The sequence below is a fragment of the Pezoporus flaviventris genome, unplaced genomic scaffold (assembly GCF_033815535.1).
Source record: "Pezoporus flaviventris isolate CSIRO_AGI_PZ_B2104156 unplaced genomic scaffold, CSIRO_AGI_Pfla_v1 ptg000097l, whole genome shotgun sequence".
NCBI lineage: Eukaryota > Metazoa > Chordata > Aves > Psittaciformes > Psittacidae > Pezoporus > Pezoporus flaviventris.
The window spans coordinates 2,148,841-2,170,416 of NW_026892645.1; the positions used below are offsets into that span (position 1 = coordinate 2,148,841).

The 21,576-nt window shown below is 43.1% G+C and overlaps 1 protein-coding gene across 2 annotated transcripts in view; it reads left to right on the forward strand.

The window, feature by feature from the left end:
* DAB2IP (DAB2 interacting protein) overlaps window positions 1-21,576 on the forward strand; it is a 209,010-nt gene that overhangs the window by 34,814 nt on the left and 152,620 nt on the right. The window contains exon 1 of one of the 2 annotated variants that reach the window (XM_061476491.1): window positions 6,214-6,544. The exons of the other annotated variant lie outside the window; for it this stretch is intronic. The gene's annotated coding sequence lies outside the window, so the exon portion shown is untranslated. Of the gene's footprint in view, window positions 1-6,213; window positions 6,545-21,576 lie in introns of those variants that run through there. 2 annotated transcript variants of the gene reach the window in all.

Sequence of the window (21,576 nt, forward strand, 5' to 3'; positions counted from 1 at the left end):
CTTCACATTAGCTTAGAGATCACCCTGTTTACAGGGTTTGGAGATAAACTGAGAGTAAACTGATACATACAGTGTATTGCAAGGAGCAGTAATCAGGCAGCATTAAACTATCTCCTGGGCAATGTCTGCAGAGAGGAGAGGAACCTGTGCATTCTACAGGATTCAGTTTGGGGTCTTTTTTGCCAGCAAGAAAAGAATGTAACTTTATGCCGTATGTGCTGTCAAACGTCGCATTTGGAAACAGTTTCTTGATCTGCAGAAAGCTTTCCTACAGGCAATTGCATGAGTAATTTACTTAGAAGGATATATTTAGCTAGGGACCACATAAATTCACCCTGGAATTTAAGTCCATGGTTAAAACTGCAGCTATTCCCTGGATTTATAGCATTCCACATGCTGATGTTCTGGTATCTAGTCGATTAGAAGGCATAAATTGGGATAAAAAGTTGTTTGCAATTGCAAGTCTGATTTCTGTGTTAGCAGAGGGAATTGGCTGCATTGAGGACAACAAAATGTTTACATCTATGAAAACAATTCAAGCCGGTGACTTTTAAAGTAAATGATTCTCAGCTCTTTAATATGTATTTGTTACTATTGTGGATACAGTTTGCAAAGTATTCTACTTCCTACATATATATTCTTCAAGAACTACTTATGTATTTCTCACAGCATAGGCTCTGCTGATAACCTGGAGCTTCAAGTATGGCATAACTGCAGTGTTAATATCACAGCAGACCTAAAACTGTATGGAAAGAATGTGCTTAAGGGAATGAAGTAACATGTAAACTATGTGGACAGTTGACTGGGCAGATATAAGTAGGCAGCAGTGCTTTACTTTGGGCTCTGTGCCATGCTGAAGTTGAATTGTATAAAACAATCAAGGACAGATTTCAGTGTTGTTTCAAATGATAATATTTACGTGGAAAGATGAAGTGGGGAGGATCACACTTTCTGTTTCACTTCTCTACTCTCTTTCAAATGTAGTTATATTAATTTCTCTCTAGAAGAACAGCATCTACTTCTCATGTCCTATTCCCCTTATAGACCACTAGAACAGAGAACTACATCTGATTTTATTCTTTACAGGGTTTATCACAGTTGCAGGGTTTTACATAGTTACAAGTTACAGGTTTATCATAGTTTGGGCTGATGTTAACAAACATATAAGCCAGTATTCTTGCCTGTCACAACATTAGAATCTGGACTTTAGGAGTCAGAGTGTTGTGGTTCTGTGGGAAATACAGTTTCACTAAGCTTAGAATGCATATGTAAGATACACAGGTTTCCCATTCTTCTCTTTAGACATATGAAGTATATTCTGTCATGTTGTGTAGAAACATGTTTTCCTACAAAATATTTGAAGAAGTAGGCAGACTCTGGAAATGGTCATAAACTGGGAAATGAAAGATAAGTGAGCACTCGTGGTACTAGGTATTGTAGAACCTTCCATAGCTCCCTTTTGTAACTCTGTAAATCCCAGTCTTGTAGCTGTCATTCTCAGAGCAGCCCCTTTGGTTATCAGACAGCTCATGAACTGCTATGAACACGCTGGTAACTGTTGTGTTTATCTTACTGTATTGCTCATGTGACAAATATTAATGCCTTGGGATGTGACCAGAACTTGAAACATCTGTGCTGACTGTGGAAGTGCCTTTTACCTTCAAGAATGCCAAATGAAATTCCTTTTTTCTGCCAGCAGAATGGGAACTGTTATTTAATTTTTGCTGTACCTGGTGGTCTGCATTGGGTAACCATGTCCCTTAAAATTCAGTGTCACTTCATTCTTAGTTGCTTATTGGCAGCCAAATCAATAGATCCTTAATGATGGTAAAAGCTGTTCTGAAGGGTATGTGCCAGTAATATACTTTAGAGTTGCAGAGTTGCTCTTTTGCCTCCTGCAGCCCTTTCATTTGCTTACGGAGATGTATGAAATCAGCTGGAAGGATGGTAGGGGAATATTCAAGGCTGAGAAGGTGTCTCATTTCTCAGCCCAGATTTTTTTCTCATCAAATCAACTTGCCAACTTTTTATGGAGATATCTCATACGTTTATTACTGCTTGTAACTGCAGCAGAGAAGGACCACTCACTTATCTGGGGGCTTGAAGTGACGTTTAAGCTGTTGCCTTGACTAATAGAGCCTGGAATGAAATCATAACCTGTGGGTGAAAGGGTTATTGGGGTTTTTCTTTCTGTTCTTCCCTGAGCTGTAGTGCTGGCACCACTCTGGAGACCAGCTTACTAGGATGCTGTTGATGTTTAGGGAAGGAGATAGAAGTTCTGTAACTTTCCTCCATCTGTGCTTAGGAGAAAGGCTCACATAAAGCTGGAGGTTCTCATAAGGAGTTTAAAAATCCTTAAGCACTCTCTTCCTTCCCTCCCTCCCTGCTATTTTCTCTCCTGAAATGCAGGAATATAAAGGCATATGACTGTCAGTTCACCATGGCTCCCGGTTCAGAGTGTTGATGTGTTCTTTTGAATGTACTCGCGTGGTTTTACTTGACTCTTTTCACAAAAATTTTTTCTTGGAAGAAAAGTGCTGAGGAATGTGCTGATTCTGAAACCATAACCCTAAATTACCCATTTCAGAGGGATGACATATCAGAGCTACAGACTTTTGTGCTATAGCCACTTGCAGCTACAAGAGTAAATGACAACTCAGCAGCTTTCTGCAAGCCAGTGAAGATACTGTATTTGTGTACACACTTTTGAGTACAAACTGTCTATGACTCGTGCATTAAAAATCACCCTTGGTAGAGAGAAGAGAAGCAAGAAACAGAATTTTTTGTACATTAGACATGGTTTGTTAGCAGAGTTATGCAGGAGCATGAGACCAGCAAATGGTGCTGCCACAGGTGAAGACTGATGTCTTCACTTGATGTTTTAGATTGATGTCTGATCTTTTATTCAAAGAGATAGGGTAGATCAGCTGTAGAGTGGGAAACGCCACAAACACTGCTACTGAGCTGGGTTTGGCAGGTGTTGTAGTTTGAGACACCTCATCCAGTGGGCAATAGATGTGTATTCTTAGCCTCATATTCTTTTGAAGATAATATGATGATGTCTGAGAGAATGAAGATGAGACTAAAACTAAGGTGAAAAATAGTAAAATATTTTGAAGTGTCTTTCTGAAAGTTGCCCAGAGAAGGCTGTGATCCAAGAATTCCCCCTGCAAGAGGAAATTCTGTGGCATTGCTGCTTCAGGAGTGCATTTTAGGCATCTAGTAATGAGAAAAAGAAGGAAAATAGGATGATGACACTAATTTCAGTGGAGTGCTCTGAAGGCACTGCCTTCAAAATTGAAGCATGGACTGTAGTTTATGTACTGAAGATGCCATAGAATGTTGGGACAATGATGCTTCATTCTTTTCATCGTTATACTTCTTACCCCATATCTATTTTGTGGCTGCTGACTAAAGAGAGATAAAGAAAGATGTGCTTGATGGTAGGAAAAATTGAAACCAAAAGGGCAGTGTATTACCTAGAGAAGACAAATACTGAATTCCTGGTGGTTTGTGGATAACAGTGATAGGCATGTTCTTGGTGGCAACCCTTTTCTTTATGCTTTGCTGTATATTTTCTCAATTTTACCTACACGATATTGAGGTACTAAGTGTAACTCACAGGAAAGATGTGTTGTACTGAAAGGCAAGTCTAAGCCAGCTAATAATTTTTTATGGGGAAAGAGGTTCTAAATTTCAGTGGGCTTCTCTATTGTCACCAAAACTCTTTGGCAAAACTGGAACCAACCCACAAGCTCTATCTGGTGACTTCAGTAGAATTTACAGAAAACAATGGAAAGATCCAACCCAAACGTTTTGTTCCTGTGTCTGATTTGGAAAATAGGGGACAAGGGATTTCATGGGAGATGGGGAGGAATTAAAAGAGTACATCTAGTGCATCAGAAGCCTTTAAATTCAGATGATCCTGGTAGTAAGTAACAGAAACTGGAGAAGCCACAGAAGGATTGTCAGTCCTTACTGAGAGCTGAGGCCCCACATCGTGACAAGGAGTTGGTCAAGTGGGTTTTTCTCAGAGCTTTCATCAAGGGTTCCTGTGGTCACATACATGTAACAAGGAAGATGTTGCGCAGCAGCCTCCTCTTCTGGTGATGCCCGGAAAGACCGACAGAGCCGCTTCACATCCGTGTCTCACCAATGCACTGCACACCAGGGGGAGAAAGAATAAACTGCTTACCTCCAGGCACTTCACTCTAATGTTTTCTTATGCCTGATCAGGATGTTTGCCCAGGAGGTTTCTCAGTGCTTACATGTGGTTATCATGTCATTTAGAGCATGACGGTAACCATGTGTGCATTTAGAAGTGCTTCTCCTCTGAGCATCTCCAAGGAACTAGCGCATGGAAAGATGTAATTGCAAAGCATTGCTCCTGCTGGTGCAGGCTCAGGGGCCGACCATATGCCTTGCTCAGTGAGTCAGTAGTCAATGATTTTGGCTGCTGAGCTTAATGCAGTGATCAGAAAATGTCTGCCAAAGTGAAGTTTCAAGAAAGGTTTGTTTTCTTCCCAGATCCAGATACGCTTCTAGTTTGGTTTGACACCTCTAAGTACTTCTCTAGCTGTAGCTGGGAAGTTGGTGGGCAGCTGTGGCAGATGTAGTAACACAAGTCGGTGTTCTCTGTGCTCTAGCTGTGTGTGTGGGTTTGTTTGCTTAACCACTGTGTGGGCATGGCATGGCTCCGAGTGTAGGTCCTGCCATTAAGCCTGATCCTTCGTGCTTTGAAAGTAGGAGAGTAAGATGCTGATAGAGTTCTCTTCTGTGTTGTAGAATGAAGAAAAAAAAATGACTTAATAAAAGTTAGACGCATGTTCACTGTATTTTATTGTGTCTACAACTGCTCGTCTGTTCTGCAGGAGCGCTGTCAGAGCATTACTCATGGCAGAGAGAATATCCCTGAAGAGTTTTTCACAGTTCATGTGTCAGACAGGAATGCAAAGGATCAATTTACAGCCACAGACAAAGATCTGAAAATGTCCGGGGGGACCTGGGAGAATGCTGCTCACCCCAAATAGCTTTGCTGATCTAACTGCTTCCACTTGTCTGACTGCAGCGTGTTTTCCACCAACCCAGAGTTAATTTCTGAGTGGCAGCAGTAAAAGCATTGCATGTAGACAGCAGCGAGAGCTGCTATAGGAACGTTAAACATCGTGCCACCTCCTTGCAGCCTCTTCTGTTAGAAAACTAAAGGGAATTTCAGTATGTTTTGGAAAGCTCCTGAGTGCACTTCCAGGGGGAAATCTGCTGGTGCTGTGCAGCTCCATGTCCATGAGGAACTTGCTTTGTTTCGCAGATCATCCTTTAACGTGGGCAGCAGCTGTCAGAAGGAGCCAGGCAGTGAGCAGAGGGGTTGTATTTAGCAGTGCTCTCTGGGTGAACTGGTCACAATGGTCTATAAGCCAAGCAAAGCACTTGGGAGTAGTTTACTGGTTCTGTTTAGCCAGTTTGCAGGTAATGGTTGTACTTCACTTTAAAGTTGGTAGATGTTCATTCATTTGCTTCTTAGTTGTACTTGTTTATTGGAATTTAAAGTTTCCTGGTAGGCTTCAGGCAAAACCAGAGGATGCATTAATCTGTTCAGGAGACACAGGTTTAAAATCAACCTTTCTCTTTTCACGTAATTTGTAACAGGATCTGTAAAGTTAGGCCTTCATCTTAGATGTATGCGTACATATCCAGTGAGAGATGGCATGAGAAGTGTCACTGAGTTATCAGGATTTTTTTTGTCTGGAAGAGCACACGTGCAGTTCATCCTCTTTATGGCTCTTACAAATGTTTGTTGGTTTTAAAACTGAATAAAAGAAAAGCAAAGATTTAATTCTTACTGTGCCTTCAAACCCAAGATGAACTAGATCCCACGAATTAAAGATATGGAAAGTGTAATCAGCATTTAGGATTTAGGGATAAAAAGCAGGTGCCTTCAGCGTGAAGCCAGTGCTCAGCACACTCGGGGCTGCTGAGCTGCCTGTGCCTCTGCCTAGGAGAGAGGCATGTTTTATTTTCCCTGCTTATTCATTTTCTGAGTCATTCATCTTGTGCTACAGCTATTGAAAACTGTAACCGAGTCTGGGAAGCGCTTGGCTTTTGAGTGCTGCCTCCTGATTGGACTGGGGAATGCTGCTGCTCGGGAATAATGTGTGAATACCATCTGCTCTGAGGAGCTGGGGCTCGCCGTGAATTTTGCTTGGAGAGGCACCTTTAGCCAGGACTCCAGGCAGGGAGCAAGCTTGCTTTTCCTGATTCTTATCCAAACTTTTAGTTGTTGCTGGATTTCCTTTGTATTTCCCCGTTGAACTTTTTTGTGCTTTGCTCAAGGGCTGAGGTGCTTCTCCTTTGGCTTCTGGGCTTGTTTGTCATTTATTATTCTTTTTGTGTCTGCATGGGATTTCTGCTGGGGTTCAGCATGCACACCAACTGGGGGAATAAATCAGCAAGTTTTGCAGCAGTTTCCTGCAGCACAACACTTCACATGGAATGTCTGAGGTGCTCTGAGAAACTACTTCCCAAAATTTGACCTGCTCGGAAAGAGGTAAGCGCTGAGGCTTCTCCATTTCAGGGACTGACTTTCTCCTTGCACAGAGGTTTTGTTTCCTTAGGAAGGGTTATGTCTCTTTTGAAATGTGCAGTTGCTTTGTAGCAATCCCTGAGATCAAAGACTGTTTTGTCTCAGAATTTCTCTAATGAGCCTGAAGAAATGAGCACAGTTGGAACAATGATTTTTCTCTTGCTCTTTTGTACAGAAATTGTTTTGTATTGTCTTAATACAAACTTTCTGCAGTGGAAGTGTAACTGTAATTCAAGACAGCATGTATTTTTCAGTTTGCATCTTTAGGAAGAGAACTCTTTCAAGTCTGGTTTCCCTGATTATGGAATCCCTTTTCCAGCCCGTTATCTCAGACGAAACACAGCTATTTTTCAGCAGGCTGGATTTGCAGTCAAATGGTGCATTCCACTTCAGGAAGAGAAGATGTAGTTTGTGAGCCCCTTAATTCCTGCTCACTAATGACCTGCTAGTGCAGACTCAGTCACTAGAGAGAAAACTGGAACCATTCCTCAGAACAGGCCTGACAGCAACAGGATTGATGGCTACCACTCTCCCCCATTACTGTTAGCACATACTTAACTTTCTGATGTTCCTGTTTTAAAACATAGTTATATTTCAGTTCAGTCAGGCACTTTATGTGCACAAGGCAAAGTTAGCTGAGGGAGGACATGGAATACTGATGGTTTGCAAAATCTCAGCCTTCCTTCCAGTGAGTCACATTATTCAAATTGCTGTTATCTGTTCCAAGGAGAAATCTGCAAAGCAGATTCCTTGGACTTTGCTGAAGGCTTCACTGTCATTTGACAAATACCTGGTTTTTAGCTTTCTCTTGTATGTTGGGTGTGTTAACTGTAACTATATAGTAAGTGTGTAAGTTGTGTGTACTTATATGTATGCTAAGAGAAATGTACAGTAGCTGTAAGTTAGGGAATGGTAGATTTATGTAACTGATACTTGATCTCACCTAAACTTTTCATATTGAATCCATTTTAAATAAGGGAAGATGTGACATCTAGCATGCTGCTTACACTCAGGCCTCTGGAGCTGATGCTCTGGTGACACAGAAAAGGGCTGTTGCTGTCTGCAGCTTCACTTTTAAAAGAAGAAAGGTTAACAGCTGGGCATCTTTTCTCTTAGTCACTTCCATGGCAAAATGCCAGGTCACCAGAAGTGCCCCTTAATGAGAACAAAACTTACTTTGCTGATGCCTGAATGAGGAGAGCAGTGGCAAGCCAGCACAGGAATACCTGAATGGCCCAGAGGTGCAACACCAGTGCAGCCCAGTCCACTGGCTGGTGGTCACTGTACTTGCTTAGAATGTAGGGTACAGGGGTTGAGCTCTCACTGTGCCTGGTCCAAACCAAGTGTATATCTCTCACTTTATGTATGTTAAAAAACCTCACAGGGTCATGCATTTTCCAGTACAGATGGGTTTTCCAGTCATCATCATCATTTCTGGGGATAGAAAAAAGTATTTCTTATTCATTGCTACTGATAATAACAGTAAATGGTCACTTGGGTGTTTTTTGGTGGAATTATATTGTCAGTGGTGGATTTCGCAGGTGCCTTTTTTGATCTGTCATTGGGCCAGATGTCATGAGGAGTAAACTTCTGACCTTTGAACTCCAGAGGTGAAGATCACTTCCATTCCAGACATAGCAGAAGGGTTTTTAGCCATTGGCAGTAGTCACAGATAGTGTTGCTGCAGTGGGATCAGAGCTTCTTAATCCAGTGGTATGTACACGTGCACATTCAAATCAAACACCAGCTGCCTGTAAAAGTGGGTTTATTTTTCGCCCAGAGTGGACAAGCTTTTTACACCTCCTCTTCATCAAAAGTAGTCACTTGGCTCATGGTCTAACTGCGGTAGATGATTTTGCATGGGTAGAGTTTCTTGTTTAGGAACTTAACATGGAACCCTTCTGTAGGGGTTTACTGCTAGATCCCTCCAGAAAGCGCTCCACAACTCCTGCTGGTTAGTATTTCCTTTTAATGTGATCTGTGTGTCTGCAAAGCACTTCTTGTTTGCCTGTCTGTGACTAATATGCCAGTATGACCATCATTACTGCAATGCCAGAGTGTTTTTAACTCTCTCTCTCATCCAGGTATCTGCATGCCAGCTGGACATGTGTTGCTATTGCTGTGCTCTTAGAAAGGGGAGCTGACTTGAAAGTCACTATTCCTGGGTCATGCACAGGAAAATGTCTTTACTGTGAGAGTGACAGATCACTGGAACAGGTTGCCCAGGGGGGTTCTGGAGTCTCCTACGTTGGAGATATTCAAGGTCCGCCTGGGCAAGTTCCTGTGTGATGTACTCTAGGTTACCCTGCTCTTGCAGGAGGGTTGGACTAGATGATCTTTTGAGGTCCCTTCCCACCCTTAGGATTCTGTGATTCTGTGATTGTATTGTAATTGCATTGGATCTTCTGTGTTCCCAGATAGCTCCTCAGCCGTTCTGCATGCTCCACAGTCTTCTTCCTTACCCATTTCCCTTTCTTCCTCTTCTTCCCTCCCTGCCCTCCCTGCCCCCCCCCAAAAAAATAAAAGACTAAATAGTTGGAGGACAGTTGTCACTTTGCTGTGGAGAGCATTATCCCATTATCCACCTGCCATGTCTGTAGGCATCTGGAAAATCTCAGTGCTGGGATTTTTTCAGCAGACCAGAGTATTTGTTTCCTTGAAGATGAATTATTGTCATTTTCACTATAGGAAAGAGAACTCTCTTGGTACGGTGGCAACTCTGACTGTGCAACCACACTGTTGTGCATTTACAGCTGAATTTCAGGAATCCACATGGACTTTTCTTCTCCTCTTGCCTGACTCAGTTGCCAGACTTCTTCTGGCAGTTCCATCTCACTTAATTCACAAAGAATGCGGCTCTCTCTGCCACACTTGCTGCCTGGAGCCCACATAAGTATATTTGTAGTGAACTTTAGCTTAAGACAAATGTGACCTACCTAGAATACAGGTTTCCAGACAAGAACCAGAGTGATGCAGCACTGCCATTAACATTAAAGTACTTTACATGCATCTGTGCCAGCTATTTCTGTTGCCTTTTATATAATCTAATAATGCTTTGCCAAGGAGTAAAATGTAATAGGAACTATTTTTGTGTTCTTGGGAGCTCTGAGCTCCTCTGAATAGATGCCGCCTCCTGCAATGATCTCATCGCTCCTGGTGCTTGCCAGTAGACTAAACCATCAAGAGAAAATCAAGATAAAACAACAAAATCAAGATGGGAAATGGCTCTCTTGTCTCTGTTTTGGTCAGATGAAGGGTTGAAGCCAGTGCTTTAAACAGAAGAGAAGCATTAATGGGGGGAGAAGGACTTCAGAGAAACCAGGACAGTCTAGTGGCAAGCACAGTAGACCAGAGAATTCCTGGTTTCTGCTTCACACACTGTGAGACCATTTTGCAGAGCAGCTCTGGAAGTGGAAATCGGCAAAAGTAGGTTTGAAATCTCATTTCCTCATGGAAATTTTGGAAACCCTTCTTTCCCTCCAGGTATTTTAACCCACATCTGCCCTTTTCTCACAGGAGACCGTGCTAAGTACCTTGCTCTGGAGTGGATTCTCTTTAGTTCCCCTGATACAGGATCCCAAACATCTTATGTGTAATGACTGGCACGGGGACTGAAAATGAACAGATTCTGTTTCTTCAGTCCTGGGAATTTAGTCTTGGAAAGCTGTAGCCAGAGCTGCATGGCTGTTACATGGAAAGCTTTAGAATGATCAAAATCAGTTTTTCTACAGAATAGATGATTTCCCAAAGAAAATGCAGCTAATTTCATCTTTCCATGTCTTCATCCTCCAAATTTGTCTTTTTTAGATAGTATTTCTTTACAAAGTTACAATGTCTTACTCTGACTTTCATAGTTTCTAAAGCAATTCCTGCTATGTGGAATAAAAATAAAACAGTATTTTCTGCTGTGTAAAGAGTATCAGACAGTGGTGATGTTCCTTTGAGTTCATGAGTTCAGCATTTAATTCTTTAGAGTGAATGCTTTAGCATGGTTAACTGCTCTATAGAAATGCAACTTGGTCAAAACTTGTGGGGTTTTGCATGGTTTTTCTTGGTAATTTGCAGAAGTATCATCGCATTGAACCGTGGGCTGTAAATCAGCTCCAAAACATGCCCCATGCTACCTGCTGGCCTCCTGCACTTGCCTGGCTGTGGTTGGCATGGTGAAGCAGAAGGCTGCTCTCTAAACCGGAATGTGTGTGGGTGTTTTCCTCCAAGAGTAACTGCAGAATAACCACAGAACTCCATGACTTCAAGTAAAAGCTGTAGGTTAAACCCCAAGTGCAGTGTGGAATATAAAGCTGTTACTTTTTAAAGGTCTTGTTTAAGGATAAGATTCCTTAACATTTAAAGCAATAAATATTTGTAGATATTGTATGTAATATACACTATATTAGACTATATTATCCCTATATACCAAAGGAAATCTAATAGGGGCGGCCAACCATAATATTCCAAACTGTACATTTCCAGTCTTGCTGCAGTTCCATGGAGTGCCTTTTGCTTCTGATCCTGACCTCAGCAGGACAAGAACCTCCTTTTGTTTTGAGATTATAGTTTTTAAGTAACCCAGAAATGAAGGCAAAGAATATTGTCAGTTGGAGGTGGCTTGTGCATAACTTCAGTCTGCAGCTGCATGAGAACCGAGATTAAATGGTTTATGGACAGTGAATCTGTGGAGTGAACTCAAGGTTTAAAAATAGGTGTTTTGAGCAGAGAAGTGGTTGAGGAGATTAATATTTTAATGTGCATAATACCTCTCACTGAAAAAAAGAGGATGTGGTTTAAATGAAGACTGTTTTCCCAATTGCGGTGTATGAAATGGCTGCTGGGGATGTCACTAGTTTATAGAGAAGAATGTCCTCCTCGTATTAATTGGGGAAATGGTGATAATTATTAATAGGATTACAAAGAAATGGAGACTACTCATAATATATGCATGCTTGTGCTGTTCATACAGTCTGTGTGGGTGAATTGAGGGGGGGAGTAAGAGAGAGCAAGTCTATTATTAAAAAAAGAAATTCCTTTAGAAAGATTCCTATCTTAGTGCATGTGGTTTCCTCAAATTTCTTATCATTTTATCAATATGGCTTTATCTCTAAAAGCAAAGTCCCCCCCCAGCCCCTACCCTGCTCAGATGAAGAGCTGCCGCTATCGGAAGATGACACCAACTTTCTCCTGAGCGTGCTGAGTAACACTGTAGCTGTGGAAAATGTGGAATAAGAGGATGTTCCAGCAGCCAGATCCGAAAATCCAGAAAGACAGTGAATAAGACTTATTAATGAGTGGAATGAGAAGATTCAAGAAGAGAGGGTTAGCAGCTTTAGTCATTGATTCAGGCTAGTGCACAGCACATTGATTCCATTCACAGATTTATTCCTGGTATTGCTTCGCATAACCAGTATCAGTTAAGGTTTGAAGTACTGATCTTCTTATTTGAATAAATCCTTTAGTATGAAACTGGCTTTAAACCCCCCTTTGCTATTGCTATTCCTTAGTGCACATGGAGTGCCCTGAGAGATATTCCTTTAAGGTATTTATTTCTTACGTGAAGTGGGCATCAGGGCTTCATGTTTAGCTTGAAAATTATTTTTGGTAATGGTAATCTGTGGAGTGTGGTGACAAAACACTTTTGCAAACTCTCCTGCCTAGGATAAGCTTGGAAATGCTTTTTCCTTTCCCTTTCTTTTAATTGCCACTTGCTCCCATGAGACACACGATGCTTTTGATAACAGTCATCAAATTTTACAGCTATCGCTATAATCTCACTGCTGTCAGCCATCTGCATCACTCCTCCTGTTCTATAGAAACTGAAGAGAAAACAAATAGAGAGTTAAATTTAGACAGCACATCACTCCTCTTAATGGAGTTTTGTGTCCCAAGAATCATCACTGTGTGATGTCTGTGCAAATAATCTCATGGAAACGAGAGGGAATCGACATACCAGTAGATTCTTAATGGTTTAGAGCCTTTAGGACTGTGTTATGGGTAGAAGGGGTGGGCTGTAAATGTTTGAATTGTACGAAAGTCTGGACATTCAGTGTTAGAGCCTCTGGTTGCCAGATTTTCATTTCATGGAGTCTGAACTTGTCATCGCCTGAACAAAGAGGTCGAGTGAAGAGCCTCCAAGTAGTTCTCATTGTACACCTGGTCAAGTGTTGTTAACAGTAGAGTGCAGTGCATGCTCTGAACTGCAGGAGTGACAAAATCTGATTTGATTAAAGAGAAACCTGGGCAAGAAAGGTCAGTCAGTGTTTATACAAACCCATGACACTGTGCTTTGATTCTTGAAAAGACAGGATTATGCAAGAACAGATGGAAAACACAATCACATGGATAATGGGGTGGTCTGTGTCCTACAGCCTCACGCTGTCTGTACCATGCTTTGTTCTGTGCCTTTAGAGAAGATATTTACTCCTCTTTACTTCTCATCATCCATCCTAAATAAAAGTTGCCAGATGTCACACCTAACATGGGATTTCCTGCACTTCAAATCCTGTGATTTGTTTAAAACCACATGGGATATTGCCTTCCTGTGCTGCCCCTGTACTTCAGTAGGGAACCTGAGTTGAAATATGGGAACTATTCCTCCCCTACTCTGCTCTCCTGACTTCTTTTGGCTCCTTGGGGTAGTGGGAGCAGTGGTCAGAGAAGGTCCCATGTTGGGTAGGTGGAAAAAGAGCTTCTGAAGTGTGTCAGCTCCCTGTAAAAACAGGTAACGTACCTGAGTTGCAAGACCTTCGTTCATGAGGGTTAGATGTTCTGCTCTTACATACCAGGTGTTGAAGGAAAACCACAAACTTAATGAATAATGGTATTTTATCACTGCTCTGTCTACTACCTCTTGCTTGCTAGCAGTACCAAGTGCTCAGCAGGTACTGTTTTACATGAATAACACACAGGAGTTTGCCACTGATTGAAATATACCTTAGAAGTAGGCTAAAGCTAAATACTTGTTTAAATTACCCCCAAAGGACAGAAACCAAAACCTGTAACTCCTTGTGTTGATTAACTTTATATTTCATTAAAACCACAGAACAACAGAAGGTTTATTTTGAAGACAAAGCAGTGGTAACGTAGTAGACAGAGGGACTGGTTCAGAGATAGAGCTGTCGTCTCGAGAGCAAAATTCTAGCCCCTGTGTTTAGGCTTCATGTGGGTGCTGAGGATGACATTTGTGTTCAGCAAAGCCTTTCAGCGGTACAGTCAGTCACTGTGGCGAGGTGAAAGGGGTCCCACAATAAAACTGACATGGTTTAAATGTCCTGATCACAGCGCTTTAACCTTTGTATCCCTGACAGGCAAGAGCAGAGAAGTAAGATTTAAAAGGAATGTTCACTGAAACTCTGCCATTTTCTATCTCCCCAGTTTTTTTCTTTGTGGGGAATCCATTTAAAATTCCACAATAAACCCCTCTTCATCCTCCGAATGTGTCACTGAGCTGCAGAATTGAGAGCTCACTCGTTCTTCTGAATGAGGGGATTGTACCCAGGTGATAGCAAAACCTTCTGCGAATCTCGGATTTATAAATATTATTCTGAATCTAATTTTGTTAAAGTAATTCAAGTAACATGAGTGAGAGCAGCGCAGAGCTCTTCGCATGGGGAGACCACACACTGTGTGATCCTTGGAGCCAATCCTCTGCTTGGCTTTTCTTAGCTAAAAACTTAACTCCATGATGATAAGATACAGCCAGTGCTTCACCTCTGCAATGGGATTCTAAAATTAACTCCATGAGGATAAAAATGAGGCAGTGCTTCACCTCTGCAGCTGGATCCTTCTCGCATGAGACTGTTCATCCCACACTCTGAATCCTGCCTTCATTACCTATCGTACTCTGCCTCAGAGAACTGGGAAGCCGACTTTGCAGTAGCACCGCAGACCAGGTATGTTCTTGCACAGTGGTAGGGAGATGAAGCACCTTTCAGACTGTTTCTGACAATTAGAAAAGCCATCCAAACCCTCCTCTTTGCATAATTGTTTTCAACCACAGCTGGCAAAGTGCTCCAGAAGTGATAAAGAGCTGCTCTCATAGCAGACAAAGTGGTAACTAAAGGTCAGTGAGATTAATGGGGGCTGCCCATGGCCACACAGATTATCTGTCAAAGGCACAGCGAGGTTTCAAGGCTCTCTGTGTGATGCTCAGGCCTGTCTGAGGTCCAGGGCTGTGCAGTGCCAATGGCCCGACTGGAAATGAATTGTGCTATGAGAGTCCTGCTCTCAGCATGCAGCTGTTTGGCTGCTGAATGGCTCCTGTGCTTCTTGGATCTGCCTCTTTCTCCCATGTTTTCTTTCTACATGAATGCAGGGCTGCCAATGGGGCTGTAATTCTGCCCAGAAGGCTTAAAATACTCTGGTCATGATTTGGTGCAAACGTTGTCAGTTGTGTTGGTTCTTCTCTAGAGGAGGTTTGTGCTTGTTGCTAGTCCTGCTCATGACAAGGTTATTTTGAAAGCAGAGGAGGAGGCAGGTAGCTGCTGTCAGAGCTCGTCGGGGGAGTGATGAAAACATGACATGAGTTAAACTTCTCTAGAATCTTGGTGTGATTTCCATATGTCTTGATGGAAATCTGTGGAGAGCTGTCAAGTGAAACGTGGACAGTGCACAGCTGTCCCATGGGCAAAACCTGCAGAGAACCATTGAATAGGGTTGGAAAGCACCTTAAGATCATCTAGTTCCAACCCCCCTGCCATGGGCAGGGACGTGCTCCATAAAGACAAGATTTGGGAAGGACCTGGAATCCTCCTTACTGTAGAGTAGGGAAATAAAGATTTCCAGCTGTTAATAATAACAAGCCGAGGATTTGTCTTGTTGGAGCTGGAGCAGAATTGCCTGGAAAGTCCCTGGAGAATTCCATCCCAGCACTGCATGTTTGAAAGATCTGGATCCTGGTCTCAAATATTTCCGTTGCTTGACTGAATCTCCAAAACTGAGCTATTTTTTTATCATAATCCACTCAGAGACATGAAATATAAAGTGATGTTGCCATCAGTTTAATATTTTAATAGCACTATTGTGAGTAGAGTGTTTGCTGCAGTTTGCAGGTAATGGACACCCTTAGGAAGAGAAGAAATCTGGAAGAAATCCCCATGACTTTAAAGAAGTAGCTAGCAATGGGTTTGAAGTTCCCTGTTAGGTGAAAGAAAGGGAACAAAAGCCAAATGAATGCCAGCACGGTGCAAGGTCTGGGAACACTTTCAAGGCCTCTTTTATTTTGAGTAATTAATTCTGGGGTGTATTAGAAATGAGCAGGTTATTTTGTGCAATGCTGGAGCAGGAAACGGTGGCTCAGCAGAAAGTTGCACTCTGCTGTAGCATTACTTTTGCAATTCATCACCTGCCTGTAGTGCTTACTCAGTGTCTAACACAAGTTTATTGGTATTCAGACCAATTATATTCAACATTCACTTAATAATTACCTCTCAAAGACAGATGACTTTAAACAACTCAGTGTTTTATAAGTAACTGGAAGAATCTCTAGTGTGGTATCTCTTCTTCAAGGCAGTCTAAATGCAAGCTGCTTTTTGGTGATTTGTTTTGAATAAATTGATTTTATTGAATAAATGTATGCATTAAGGCTTGAGCGTGGAGTATGCCACTTTATACACATCTGGAAGCTCCAGTTTTCCTTGACTTTCCTACAAGAACATTTCAGGCCGCATTGCTGACTTCAGCAAGCCACTCCTGGCAACCAGCCTTCAGTAGAGCAAGGTGGTGTCTACCAACTGAATGCAACAGCCTAAACTCTCCAAACTCTTGCTACATTTTTATACTGTGCATGTGTTTTCCTGCTTCTCCAGGTGTAGAAGCCACCTCGGGCTGTGGTGTCTGTGTGCAGCTGGGCCCCATGGCTGCGAACATAGCACTAATGGATTATCTGCAGTGTGCAGCTTTTGGGGTCCTGCAGTTACTGCTCAGGCTCTGCTAAGTTACTGCACAGCTCTAGGCAGCAGTTTTACTGAGTGCAGCAGATGACTTTGCTGTGCTTTATGGAGCACAGAGAAGCTTGTTTTCTGAATTTTAATAGTCTCAATAAATTGTGTTAAGTTGTGTTCTATTAGACTGCAGGAAATTAAGGAGAGCAATTCCAGTGTGGATGTTATGGGGAAGGTGTGATGCTAACAGCACAGGTGGAGGAAAGTTCTGAATTTTGGCTGAGGGCGATAGGGATTGCAGAGGGACACAGTGCAGCTCCATCCCCTCCCAGCCCTGCTTTATACTGACAGGGGTTCCCGTGGCCCACAGAACAAAGTGATGATGCTTTTCAGGTTGTGCTTCACAGAGGTGAGGAATCACTTGTAATGATGATCACATGGCTCTATAGATATAGAGACTGTGAAAAGGACATTTTCTTGTCAAACTATAGTTCTGCATCAATTTAAGACAAAACCAGGAATTACAGCCACTGAAGTTGGCACTTTCATCCTTAGAAAGGGTCTTTGCTGGCTATGATTGTACTGTTATGTAGTTAAAAAAGTGATAAAGGAGAAGGATTATATCTAATGGAAAGTGCAGTAGGATGAATGGAGCATTCTCGGACACCAGTAAATTAATCAGACCAGCACCATCACCAGAAACATTTTGATTCTGTGACTTGCATTGGGTGTTAATGACCACAGCAATGGAGATCAGCAGATTTTACTTGCAGCCTCTTCTTGCCCCTGCACTAAGTGGAGGAATACTGGTTCTTTCCATGGAGAGAGTGGTGATGCACCTTAGGGACAGAGAGCATGTGTGGTAAGTGGTTCTCAGCTTTCCTAAGGACCTCTTTTGGACAGCAGCTTTCAGATCTTGATTTGCAAGATTAGCGTGTTTTCAACAAGACACGCCAGGTTGAAGCCTCTTCATTGCTGTATCTCAAAATATTATATTGGAAGGCTGTAATGATTGATGAGCATTTCTTGTTGCAATTACAGATGAGGAACAGCAAGCAACAAATCATGCCACGCTGATGTGCGAGTTACTGAGCTGCTCTCTGTAGTCTGGCCAGCAAGCCATTAAATCAAGCAAAGATGAGCAAGGGCTGCCTGGATGTTCTCGCCTCAGCACAGCAGCTGAGTAAGCTGCTGTCTGTCTAAATCAATCCCTGTTCTGGGAATTGAAACAGTGGAGACACGGAGCCTGTCCGTAGCCACATAAAAGACACGTTATGGCTGTAATTTAGGGGGCTACCCTTAAAGCAGTTCTTTGAATCCCAAATCCTGTCAGCTCAAAGAATAGAAATTGAGGAGACCATACTGAGGAATGTAAAACTTTCCTCCCAATTTCTTCTCAAACTGGGGGATCCAGCCTGCAGTTAAACCAATGGATGGGGAGTTTATGCACAGTGTAGGTTGTAATGGGATTTTACAACACAAATCTTGGCACTTATATTTAATATTTGACAATTAAAATAGCTTGGCTGCGAAACACACTGAACATTGCCAGATTTATATAAGAGCCTGTCAATTCCTGACCTAGATACTCATTGAGGGAGGGAATTCGAGAGGAGGGAAGCATGAACCAAGCATGGAAGACTGGACTGGCACTTCTTGCCCATTTCCTTTATGTCTTCTGAGTAGTAAGAATCTAAAACATGCAAAATGAGGTTAAGAAACTCATTTGGGATGATCATAAGGTCAGCTCACTCCTAAAGTTGTTCCAGTTTCTGTCTTTACATAATTTACCTTATGCTTGGGATAGTGAATAATGAGAAATCTGAACAAACAGGGCACTGAGCCTCAATCCTACATGTAAATCTGTGCACATGTGCTGCAAACAAGATAGCGCCCGTGGACAGATTTGTTTGTGTTGCCAAGTGAGCCAAATGCCATGGGTTTGCTGCTTTTAATTATTCAGTCCTGAAAGAATTTGCTGTGAAATCCCACCAGGCAGAGATAAGACTAAAACCTTGTAATCTACAACCCTACAGGAGGGTCAGTTTACGGCCTGAACATGCTGGAGAATTTAGATGGGGAGAGAATCCTTCCTAGTGAAATGGAATGAAGACCTGTATTATTTTAGTGCTTTGCAGCGTGTAAACCAGTTCTGTCCATGATGAACCTAAAGCTGGGAAAACCCAAACGATTAGATCAAATCCAGCTTTGCTGTGCTGATGAGTTTTGTTTCATTGTCAGATGAATTCAGGTTGTCAGGTTAATTTAGTCCTGACAGGGCAAGGGCAAGACAAATTCATTACCTTCCGCTCCATGAGTTCTGAGGGGTTTGTGTGCTCTGTGTGAGGATGGGCAGGGGCCCTTCACCTTTACACCCACCCTCATACTGCTCCTGGCCATGTGAGGAGCTCATGTGTAAAAATGTTCTTACAGTTTGGACTGGAGAGCGCATTCCTGGTGCAGTTACAATCATTCCACCAGTAGGTATTCCCCCGGCACTGCTCAGCAATTGCAAGTAATGCTTTAAAGCATGAAATACAGAACGTTTAGTTTGTAGAGAAAATGGCCATGGCTGGTCTCATAGAAAAAACCAGGCTGGCTCCCACAGTATCTGGAACTCTTACATATTGTAACCTCACTACATGGAAGATGGTGATGGAAAACGGGGTTTTTGCAAGGGAATCCCCTGACATTCCTACCTGGAAGATCTGCCTCTCTGTTCTTCATATACACAGATTCTCCGTCACACTGAGAGTCAAGTCTCTCACCTCCTTTAAGAATACCCCCAACCAAAGGGAAGCCAACACTTAATTCTGTTTTTCAAAAGGAAAAGAAAGTCGTGTCTTGGGAAGGAGGGAAATCAAATAAAAAATGTAATGCTGGAGAAAGGCAAGAAATGCGGTTGCCACGGAAACCAGAGCAGAAGTAGAAACTTTCCAGCACAGAGCAGAACCTAAAAATGAGAAAGCGGAGTGGAGAGGCTTGGCAGATAGCCCACAGCTCCCACCACCTTCTCCTCTCCTCCTGGCGAGGCTTCTTAGTCATCTTTGCCACGCTGTGGAAGTGCTCCGTGTGTTCAGTGAGGGAGGCTGTGCCCCTGGGTCAGGAGCTGTAAAACAGCCCTCAAGGTACGGCAGCCATGGCAAACCCCACGCTCTGTGGGACCCCGTTTGACTGTATTGGCACCACTTGGTGCCACATCACTGAACAACGGGAATATTGGCTGGGAATGGGCATAAGGTCGCAGTGGGTTTGGGAAGTAACTCAGAAAGTGGAAGCAAGACCTTGGTTCTTACCTTGTTCACACCAAGGCTCTTACAGTGCAGCAATAAGCCATGGAACTAACTCCAGGTGGGCTTGAATACACTTCTGATCCCCTTTTAGCAGGGAAAACAGATAACCTGAGGTCTGCTGCAAGTGCTGCGGTGACTCTGAGAAGGCTGGGACACCATAACTCAGATCTGTCACCCTCTGCTCTCATCTCAGTCACACACTGCTCCTTGTCAGAAGCCTGCCTCAGGCACAGGGCATGTTTCATGTCAGGTTACCAGTTGCATCCCATGTATTTTGGAAAGCAGAGGTGTATTCCAGACATTCAGTTCTATCTCCGGATTGTTTGCTGCTGGCATGTTTAAGTCAGCTCTGTGCAGTAAAGTAATACAGTCACTGGATTAGCAATTATTAGGTTCACATATGCTTTTTAGCATGCCGTGGAAAAAGGCAGCTTGGGAAGGCTGGGAACATTACCAGGCAGTGCTGTAAAACCTTCATCCTGGCCAGGAACTGGCTCGGGTGAAAGAATGTGAATGTACCTGGGCCTGTGTGCTGCTACAGATGGAAGTAATGAAACCTACAGGGTTTAGATTTCATGTAGTCATATTGTTGGAAGTAAGCACGTGTGAGAGAGTTGTGCTGGTTTGACCTCAGGCTGCTCAGCATCCTACCCAATTGACTCCTTTTTTCATGCAATAGAAAATGCAGCACAAGCCAAAAAAAAACCCGTCTTTGCCTCTTTGTACATGAGGTCTGGACACCCTCATCTCAGATACAGCACCCCAAGTGCTGTTATCACTAACAGCAACCACAGTATGCCCCATACATAGTTAAATCTGCTGGTTTGCAACTGCCTTTACTGCTGAGCTGCACTGCAGCCGCCTCACCTGCACTAGTTCTTTGCCTTTCATGTCTCATTGAAATGCTAGTCCGAAGCAGAAGGGTTTGTGGTTTGTCCTCTCCCTACAAGCCCTTGTCAAAAGCCCCTCTCCAGGTTTCTTGTAGCCCCTTTAGGCACTGGAAACTGCTCTAAGGTCTCCTCAGAGCCTTCTCTTTTCCTGGCTGGTGTTGAAGCCTTGAGGAACTCGCTCCAATTCTTCACTGGCGTTTGTGACCGAGTAAAATGGATGTGGGGTTTTTTGTTTGTTTGTTTGAGTTTTTTAAATGTTCTTTGGCATCTGTGCGTAAAAACGCCTGCACACAGCAATTGCAGAGTGTGACCTTGTGTTTCTTTTCGCAGGCTATTTCTTATGCCAAAGGCAAAGTTTATTCAGCTAAAATAACAAATTTTATTCAGCTAAAATAACAAGTATAAAAGGCCTGGCCATGGTGGTTCAGTTCCCGGTTGGGGGTTTGTGTGCTCTGCACTCCGCAAAAAGGATTTGAGGGGAGGACAGCTCTCGGGAGGAAGCGTAATCACTTGTGTACTTGGTTAATGTGGGCTCTTTGGACCGATCTCCACGGCAAGGGCGGCACTTCCCGGGTACGACCCACGAGTCCCGAGGCTCAGCCGAGCCGGCGCTGTCCTGCCTGCGGGCGGCAGCAGAGCCGTGCGGAGCGGCCCGGCCCCGGTGCCGACCTCCGGCCCCACGCCGCTGCCTTCCCTTGCCTGCACCAAGGGCTTCCGATGGGGAGACAAAGACCGCGTGGAGCTGCTGAGAAGGAAAACCCGAGTGTTCATTTGGCGGGTTAGAGCACGGTGGTAATGAAGGAATTTACCTGGAAGGGCGGCTTTGACATGGTTAAAGATAGCGCATTAGGCTCTTCTCAGAGCATCGATGTGTTACGAAAGAGTCTGGTGTGATAGGGAAAACATCCCTTTAAGCGGTGTTAGAATGCAGGTCTGTC